This window comes from Bidens hawaiensis, unplaced genomic scaffold (genome assembly GCF_021521415.1).
Source record: "Bidens hawaiensis isolate Kalapana, Puna unplaced genomic scaffold, B.hawaiensis_p1.1 tig00022909_1, whole genome shotgun sequence".
In the NCBI taxonomy this organism is placed as follows: domain Eukaryota; kingdom Viridiplantae; phylum Streptophyta; class Magnoliopsida; order Asterales; family Asteraceae; genus Bidens; species Bidens hawaiensis.
Window position 1 is genome coordinate 260,628 of NW_027493585.1, and position 10,346 is coordinate 270,973.

The 10,346-nt window shown below is 35.5% G+C and overlaps 1 pseudogene across 1 annotated transcript; it reads left to right on the forward strand.

Annotated features, from left to right (window-relative positions):
• Positions 1 to 1,927: 1,927 nt before the first annotated feature.
• LOC143566548 (RING-H2 finger protein ATL11-like) lies at positions 1,928 to 4,079 on the forward strand (annotated as a pseudogene). Its single transcript, XR_013141252.1, has 3 exons — positions 1,928 to 2,245; positions 2,277 to 2,783; positions 3,400 to 4,079. The product of XR_013141252.1 is annotated as an RING-H2 finger protein ATL11-like (transcript).
• Positions 4,080 to 10,346: the final 6,267 nt, after the last annotated feature.

Genomic DNA, 10,346 nt, shown 5'->3' on the forward strand with positions numbered 1-10,346 from the left:
ATTTAGTTTCTTAATTTTTTTTTATTTAGGATTGCTTCAGGCTTTTTGTGAAAATTAAATTTGATTGTTACGGGTTAAAAGTTGGTAAATAGATCGTGTGGTACAAATTAACTACAGCTGGCTTAAATTTGTTACGGATAAAAAAAGGGTAATCTGACTATTTGTAAAAATTTGAGAATGCAAATAGATTTATCGTCAAACTTATGAGGGTTCAAAGTTTTGACTTGAAAATGTAAAACAAATGAATGTTAGAATTTAAAATGTGATTGGGTTTCGAATTTATATTTAAGGATATTTTTAGAAATAGTCAAAAGATTCGGGATTTTGTACATTAAGTATTCTTTTCCATGACTATTAAAATTCAAGAAAAATGATAAACACTTCTGACATGCCACTTCTAGGGCTATTAATGTTTATAACTTTTATCAAATTAGAAACATTTATGTCAGTGTTGACTTTATCTTGAATAGTGATCAAAATGTTGTATATGAAACATGGCGTACAAAATTATGCTCAAGTGAACCAAAACATTCACAAAATTGAACGGGTTAACATGTTATTTTTTTGTCAATTGGGAAAGTTGAGAAGTCTCTCAAACTTATCAAAATCTTTTTCATGGTGTAGCTCAAAACTATTATTATATGAGAAGTATTTTCCGAAATTGGTTTATAATCAAATTTCTTTCAATTATAAATTTATGATGAGAATAAATTTTCAATAGAAGGAGTGTTATTGCCTATTGGCTATGTTTTTGTACGTGCGTTATCTCTTTTTATCAAGTTTATTATTTTTTTTAGAAAAAATCATTTTGTAATATAAATAAAATCAATTTATGTATAATGATACAATCATAAATGTAATACAATTTTCTATATACATTACGTATTGTTTTATTTGTAACTTAATTAATTAGATCACTCGTGTGTTACACCGGCTCTAAAACTAGTTTCTAATATTTGGGTTGTTATTTTACAAAACTTGAGCTTTTTTTATAGAATCTATAATTTATATAAGTTTGTTTTTTTTCTTGTACTAGTATATAGTTTTTATCTTTTATTATACAAATTATCTTTTAATTTATATTCTTGATTTAATTTAAAAAAATTAAAAATCAGATAATTTGCTGAAGCCACCGCTCGCCTGGACCACAACAGGCTCAGGCGGCTTGGCTTCAATTGTAGTTTCAGCGAGTTTCTAGTCAGCATTGCATGACACAATATTATTAGAAGAATTCGGAGCTTGCTTTAACGACAACACGGAGTCTTATATCTTATATGCACGTTTCACAACAAATGAGGAAGGTATTAGTGTTTTTTTAACAATGTTGCATTGTATTTCTACGTGTATATGTATTGTGAGAGAAAACCAATTTAATTGTTTATATACTTAAGTATAACAAAAAAATACTCGAAGAAAGGTAAAAGAAAGTGTGTAAATCTATAACTATACGCCTAACATCTAATACAGATTGACGTAAATAATTGTTTGGTAATTATTTAGAATTGTTTTTACATGAATTGTTTATACGCCTAACATCTAATACAGGTTGTAGGCTTTACAGGGACATGAATTGTCCTAGGGTCCGCTTGTCAAACTAACAAACTTACTTTTTCAGTTTGATTCTCTTACAAGCTATTCGGGTTTGATTTTCTTACTTAACTTTTTGTCTTTTTTGTTAGAGTTTGCTTGTTCAATAGGCAGATTATGCAAGTCTGCTAGACATATGAGCGGACTAGAAATATCAAGTACAGGTACGTGTTCCAGTGTGCAACCTCATTTTTTGGTTATAAAAATCGGTTGAAATTCGCTTATTCAACAAGCAAACTACCTATTTGTGTCTATTTTCTAGAAAACTACCTACAAACACTTAAAAATTTCCTAAACCACCACCTATATGTAAAAAAAATTTCAATTATTTACTACTAATGCAAACTTTATTTTCATTTCTCTGTCCATCATCTCACTTCCAGAAAGAGAGTTAGGATTCCTACAATACACAAGTAAAGAAAATGACATAAAAAATTTCCACATTCTCTTTTTGAATTAAGATGTTTCCATCAAGAATAATAGATACTCGAAATATCGTACAAAAGATAAAACGAATAGCCGTCCTTGAATATGGCATCATTTTCCAAATTTAATCCTTAAATTCTCATTCGACCTCGTTGTAAACGAAATAATAATCTTAAACTAAACTCCTTCAGTTTTTCCTTACGTCGTGTTCCACCTTAATTTCCACCAAATTGTCAACATGACGTACACCATTGTTTTTGTAGTGCCAATACACGTACAAACCAGGTACATTATAGCCTCATTTCCAAGCTTATTCTTTGAATTACTTCATTTTCCTTCATGCAAATCTTCATTTTTTCCAATGAAATCAAATGGGATATTGTAATAATAGCGTTATTTTCTGCGAGTAATTACGCTGCTCCCACCGGTGAAACAATGGCGTCATCGCCAATGCCATCGTCGCCGCCGAAGTCTTATACCCCGGTCAACCCGATAATGGCCATTGTGCTCGTGTGTCTTTTAAGTGCATTCTTATGCTTTGTGTGATCTCCACCTACTTCCGCCATTATGCGGAAACACAAATCAGGATTGCAGCAAGTACCGCCCATGGTAGTGAAACCGGGTCAATGAAACGGTGGCGCATGGGCTTGACCCCGCGGTGATCGCCACCTTTGCGTGTTTTCTATACTCGAGTGTCAAGGGGATAAAGCTAGGGCAGACGGTGCTCTGGAATGCGCCGTCTGCTTAAACGAGTTCCAAGACCATGAAACCCTTCGCTCAGTGGCGGACCCAGGATTTTTTGTCAACGGGGTCCCAACTTTTTCGGTTTACAAAATTTTCAGGTCGGTCGTTATTCGGGTCAGGTCGAGACGAGTAACATAATAAAACACGGAAATATGGTGTCATTGGAAACGAGTAAGTAGAAAGAATCTAGATTAGAAACTAGATAGAACATACATTTTTAATTCATTTTTATTCATACTCGAAAAACATAAACATAAGCTATATATATATATATATATATGGTCTTACATAATAAGATAATTAATAAAAGAATATGTAAAACCCATGTTGTTATTATATATGTTGGATTGTGATAATGACTATATGAGAGAAACTAAAAAAACACAAATACCCTAACTAAATAACTAATATTGACTAGGATATAAAAAAACAACAAAAACTGAGTATGGAGAGGCTTGAACCTGCAACCTCTCAAAGAAAAAACAAGGGAATTTCCACTATACTAGTTTAGCCTTAATAGTATGGGTTCCAAGTATTAATTTTTATGGGGTCCTTACAAAATTTAGTATACCGTCTCTAAGTATATTTTAAAAAACATTGGTGTCCCGGGACCCCGATGGGACCTATGTATGTCCGCCCCTGCCTTCGCTTGCTACCAAAATGTAGCCACGTGTTCCACCGGGACTGTATTGACACGTGGCTGGCTTCACACGTCACATGCCCGGTGTGTCGAGCAGATCTTGTACCAAGACCTGATGAACCTAGTAACTCGGAACAAGGTATTATGTGTTTGGACCCGGAGAGAGAAAGCGCCTCAACTGAATTTCTTCTCCCAATTGAGTCCAAACACATACCTGATACTACTCAAATGCCGCGTTCACATTCAACGGGCCATTCAGTGACGGTTCAACCCACTGAAAACATCGACCGATACACACTTCGGTTACCACATGAGGCACAAGGTCTCTTCATGAACCTGGTAACGAGTCTTCCAGCTAGCCCTCATTCGGTGTTTCCGATGGAGAGTAGTGAAAAGATGAGCTTTCGAAGTGTTAGTTTTGGTTCTACAAGAAGACTTGATTACATTCAATATGCACGGTCTAACCCTGCAAGACCGGGCGATGAGACATCTATGGTTGGGTCTAGCGTATCAAACATACTTCGCGGTAGGAATGATTTGACTCGGACTTCAAATTCACAACGGATTTTTAGATCGGTTAGATCACCTTTTAACCGTTTCTTTGTAGCATCAAATAGGAACTTGGATGTATAAGAATCGATGACGTCTACATATTGGTAGAGCTCAAGTTTTGGTTGTTTTATATTACTAGTTCTTGTAACAATTGGTAGAGCTCAAGGTTTCTTAATTTGTTATCATGTTCATGAACTTACAATCAAAGATACTACAATTACTGCTTATAGGAATTAAACCATATATAACTCGAGTTTTTTCTTAAAATATATACTAAAGTAGTGTTTTACTTATTTGTTAGTTTCTCACTCTAAATCTTATTGGATTACATTAACTAACCAAATAATTATTAACTTAATCATCTTATTAACTATGTTTATGATTTTTTAATCACTACAGTTATTTTAAAAAATATATTTTTATAACACAACTTTTACCGATCTTAACACTAATAATTTTTACCTGAACATGGAACGAAAAATATCATTCATTTATTTAATAATATTATTTATTCCACAATGTTCTTTTCATGAATACAATTTAAAAGAAATAAAACAAAATGTGTCTAAATTACTAAAACTCAAAGATATGATTTTTTTTTATATAGAAAAAGGGATTTACAACGATTTAATTAATATTTTTACTTATAATGGTTTGGCACATTTATGAGATCGAAATATCTTAAGTTAACGTGTGAAAAATCTTATGAAACAAATAATATTGATTTTGAAAATTATTAGTGTTTTGTATGATACTGTGATATAAAAATAATATGATTTACTTTTTAATTGTAAATAACTAAATTGGTTAGAAAGTGGTAGGTAATAATATGATTTATTTTTTTTAAAATAACTACAGTGGTTAGAAAATTATAAATATAGTTAATAAGATAATTAGGTTAATAATTGTTTAGTTAATTTAGCCAATGGGGCTACCTTTAGCCAATTGGGGCCACGTACGGAGTACCCGGCGTTACTTAGTTGGTCGTTCAAAAAAAAATTTGTTTAATTAATTAATGTAATCTAATAAGATTTAGAGTAAGAAATAATAAATAAGTAAAACACTATTTTAATAAATATTTTTAAACCAACACCATTTTAGTAAATAATTTTTTCATCAATACCACTTTAGAAAAGAAAACTCTATATAACTCTGGAAAACCAAAAGTCACCACTAATGAAGATATAGGTGTATACCCTTTCACTAAAACCATAAACAAATGCTAGCAAATACAAAGTTAATCAATATTAATGTAAAAGGTCTCTAGACCTAGTAGCATCATCATGAGTTTATCCCCCCCACCAAAATAGCATGGGTTAATTCAAGCCCACAAAGTATGCATCAGGTGGATTTTAGGTGTGAGTGTTCGTCATAAAAAATACAAAGTAAATGATAATAATAACACCATAATGATTAGCTATAATATGCCCCCCTCATGCTTGAAGTTGACAGCAACGCAAAGCTTGGAACGGAGTATGTGGTAAACCTTTCGTCTGAATATAGAACAATAGTAGGAACATACCAAACTCTATGTTTTTATGCTAAATATACGTCACAAATGAAGTACAAGTCAATTTTAGATGTTAATCTGGTACGCCATTGGAGTACTGAACTGTCGAGTAGATAGCTCCATTAATGTTGTCAAACCATAATGAGGGTGGACTAGTAACAACAACAAAGCTCATGTAACTAGAAGAAATCCAGCAAAGGTCACTAGCATTGGCCGGGAAACACTGGGAACAGCATGCCCCCATATCCGAGTTTTTTTTTCACGGGATTCGGGGTTAAATCATCAGCAAATAAAAAACAAAAATGGGGAAGTTGGGATAATGCCATAGCCTTTTCATCCAGAAAAATGCCACCCCTACTCCCCTGGGTTCAGTTTTGGGAAAACTGTTGGGGATAGGGACGAATTTGTGTGGCATATATAATATCTAAACAAGTAACAATGTGTTGTTTCATGGAACTCTGTTTGATGAGGTTGGGTCCAAGAACCAAATAATAACTTGTAGATCTACAACCGTCTAGACATGCAGTCCAATCGTTATGTGCATACGAATGAGTAGGGAGACTGGTAGATATGCGAGTAGTTAATCCATGAGCCACAGTTTCTTATAGTACCGAATGATATGGTAACGACAACTAAAGGCACCTGAATAAACGAGGACAACATGTTAAATGCATAGGTAATTAGGATGGATCAAAACAAGAATACAAGATAGTGCAAGACAGCAAAAGTGCTACTATGTAAGGGGGTCCTCCAACGGTATACCTGAATGTTATGAAAAACGTCATTATTAAGTCACGCGTCTCTTGATGCCTTCCAAAAATCATTGTTTCTATATAATTTTCTCTTTTACCACACACACACACAGAGGAATTCAAGTTGCATAACTGGTTACCGAAGCATACCTACTTCCTCGATTTCAATACAAAAATAGTTTCACAATCCACACATATTATGTTTACTAACCGCCATCACCATTGCATGCATCGACTATGACTATGTGGAATGAGGAAGCGTTTAATCAATTGAAGATATATAGATGCGTCGTAGTTAGATGTTTGCTGGAAATGATCTAGTCTTCCAAACCTGGTGTTCCAGGTGGTGGTGTTTGTGATTTGTCTGGCCACCGGATATATTATCCTAAAACTTGTGAACCCATTGGGCGGGTCTCACATGGCAAAACAGTTGAAACTTATGGGATAATGCAGGGGTCTATGATACGTACCCACGATGCCATGATGCCATGCAATGCAACAATATATATCAAAGATCTTCAACGTGGGCTTTAATATCTAACCTTTAATTCATATTTATGCGTATTAGTTATTAGAGTAGTGGGTAGAAAAGTGGGCATGTAGTTTTTATTCGGTTATTTGTTTATAGCCTATAAATAGGCAAAGTTTGTTTAATGTTTGGGAGGAATGAAAATATAGAAAATTGGCAGCAATGTCGTGTTCTCTCTCGTATATGTTCTTTGGAGTCTAACCCGCTCAAAGGGTCCCTATTTTGTGAACGAGATTTCTGGAATGGAAAAATCTGCTGATAATCGACCAAGGGAACCTAACCAAACGATTCCTAGGATAACATCGGCTCCTTCGACTGGCAGTATAAAGAAGGGTACCGTGAATTGTGAGTTTTGAAGTTTTCAATGGATCGACTATCAAAGTTTGCTCACTTTATAGCAATTCCAACGCATTATACAGCAGTTTCATTGGCATCACTGTTCATGAGGGAGATTTACAGGTTACATGGGTTACCAAAAACAATTATATCAGACCGTGATCCCATATTTGTAAGCCGCTTCTGGTCTGAGCTGTTCAAGCACATGGGCACTAAACTTCTGCACTCAAGTGCCTAACACCACAGACCGATGGTCAAATGGAAGTCGTCAAATGATGTTTGGAATCTTACCTAAGAGCTTTTGCTTTCAAGGAACCAACCACATGGCATCGTTATTTGTACCTCGCGGAATTCTCATACAACACTACCTTCCATTCGGCAATCAACATGAGTCCATTTAAGGCGGTGTATGGCAGAGAAGTTACTTCAATTACGATTATATGCCGGGGGATACAAAAAATGGTTCGAGCACCAGTGGATTATATCCATGCTTAAGGAATCCATTGATAAAGCTAAGGATCGAATGTCAAAGCAAGTTAACAAGAAACAAATGGAAAAAGAGTTTCAGGTGAACGAAATGGTTTATCTCAAGCTACAAAATTATAGGCAGAGTTCCGTTGAGAATAGAACATGCAATAAGCTTTCCAAAAGGTACTTTGGCCCATTCAAAATCATTGAAAGAATTGGCAAGGTCGCATACAAGCTCCAGCTGCCAGAAGGATCAAAGGTACACCCGGTTTTTCGCGTTTCTCTGCTTAAACAATGTCATGAAGATAATTAGATTGCTAAGGATGAGTTACCGGAGCTGGAAGATTCAAACCAAACAATCTATACTCCCGAAGCAATTCTTAATTCACGAGATTCAGAGAAAGGAAGACAATTGTTGATTAAATGGAAGGGAAAGCCAAGTGAAGAAGCTACATGGGAATTTGATTCAGAATTCATCTCGGTTTTTCCAGAATTTCAAAACATTGGGGACATTGCTGTTTTTCAGGGGAAGGGTGTTGATATGATCCATAACACAAACCCAACATTAGACCCAACCCAACCCATGTCAGTCCGGCCCAAAAGAGACATCAAGACCCCAGCCCGGTTGTTGGATTAGTGAAGTCAACAATTCTTTTCAACCAAGGGATTGAGTCAGTAACCAATTTGCATTTAGTTAGGAAGTTAGCTCCATGTTTCCCATGTTTCAGCATGCATTTAGTTAGTGGTAGAAGTAGGCCACGTTTCCTCTTTTTCAGCAAGAATAATAAAGTGTATATTAGGATTTTTTTCTATTTAAAGCATTGTAATTTCCTTTTGAAAATATATGAGAAAATCGTTCCAAAATTCCTCTGTGTTCTTAACCTTTCTTCTTGGAGATTTACCCTCTCTACGGGTAGCTAACATGGTGCTTTCATTCTCGAACCCTATACCTTCCTACCATAAACCACAACCTCTTAAACAAACCATATCGGCCTTTGCCGATGTCGGCTGCGATGAAGGAGTACTCCTCCAAATTGGATGTCTTCATCACTTCCTTTGCCGAAGCCCAAGCCGCTCAGTTTGAGCAAACCAACCTCTTAATATCATTCGCCAAATCATTCCTCGCTACCCTTGCTAAACCGAAACCGTCACTTGAACCGTTTACACCACCACAACAAGCACCGCCGCCTTCAACACATGAACTACAAACCACCCCAAAACCATCATTAAACCCAAAACTGTCAGAGGATTTGTGTGCACCAACATCGGCGTTGTGCACTAGTCATCCAAAGACTACCCCGCTACTGGAATCAGCCGTAGCCACTTTGTTCACATTAGCACCGGTCTCACAAACCTTGCATAAACCCATGCAACCAGCCATTGTGACCATCCTAGAGCTAACTCCAAAATGGACACCAACATCCCCACGTGTAGCGGTGCCAAAAACAACTTCATCAACGGTTTATACTTGTTTTCAATATGTGAAATCCGTGGAGAAACCAATGACCCCGTTAATAGCCGCAACCGGAAGACGCGAATGGAGACCACCATGGCAATCACTGTTGTGCTACATTGCGACTGAACCGAATGCTAATGGAAGACGTGAGTGGCGACCAACATGGACCGAGCATACCATCCTTGAGGACAAGGACGTTTTTAGGGCGGGAGTATTGATACGTACCCACGATGCCATGATGCCATGCAATGCAACAATATATATCAAAGATCTTCAACGTGGGCTTTAATATCTAACCTTTAATTCATATTTATGCATATTAGTTATTAGAGTAGTGGGTAGAAAAGTGGGCATGTAGTTTTTATTCGGTTATTTGTTTATAGCCTATAAATAGGCAAAGTTTGTTTAATGTTTGGGAGGAATAAAAATATAGAAAATTGGCAGCAATGTCGTGTTCTCTCTCATCTATGTTCTTTGGAGTCTAACCCGCTCAAAGGGTCACTATCTTGGGAGATTAGCCATCTCGAATCGGCTTCTATGAGTCTAACAGATGATTAAATATATGATAGTTAATGTGATACATATGGCATTATATGAGCTATGTGCTTGTGCGTGGTACTAATGATTCACATTTAAGTTTATTTAACGGATATTGTGATGGTGATAGTTAGTTGTTGTGTGTGCTTAGTTACATTTAGTACAACAGTTGTTATGGAGTTATGTAAATATACTACTCCATTTGTCCCTTTACAAGTGTCACGATACGAAAAACATAAAATTTAAGAAAGTTTTAATGATTGCACTTTTTTCTTAACAAATGACTATAATGTCCTTAACATATATAAAAAGACAAAATTTAAGAAACTTTGAACGATTGCATTTTAAGGGTAAATATGTAAATTAATTAATAAAGTCTGAAAGTGAACATTTGTAATGAGACAAACGAAAATGTAAATGTGGACACTGTTAAAGGGATGGTGGGAGTATTAGAATGTTTATTCTTCATGAACTTCTTCTTCTTCTTCTTCTTCTTCTTCTTCTTCTTCTTCTAGGTAACCAACCAAATTACTTGTGAATACCCTTATCACCATACCTTTTTAAACTTCAGTCTTATAAATTTTCCCAATGGTAATTCTACTAATTATCATATCATAACAACTCATTATGGGATTCTGATGCTACACTTTCTTATAACAGGCGGCTTTGGCTATTTTTAAAACCCGCAAAGATGATCCTGTTGATTTTAGAGGAAATCATGTTGACCACTCGAAAAGCGGAAGGTGGCTTGCGGCCGGGCTCATCCTAGGTAGTTTTTCACTAAGGTTTTTTTAACTTGAGTATGTATA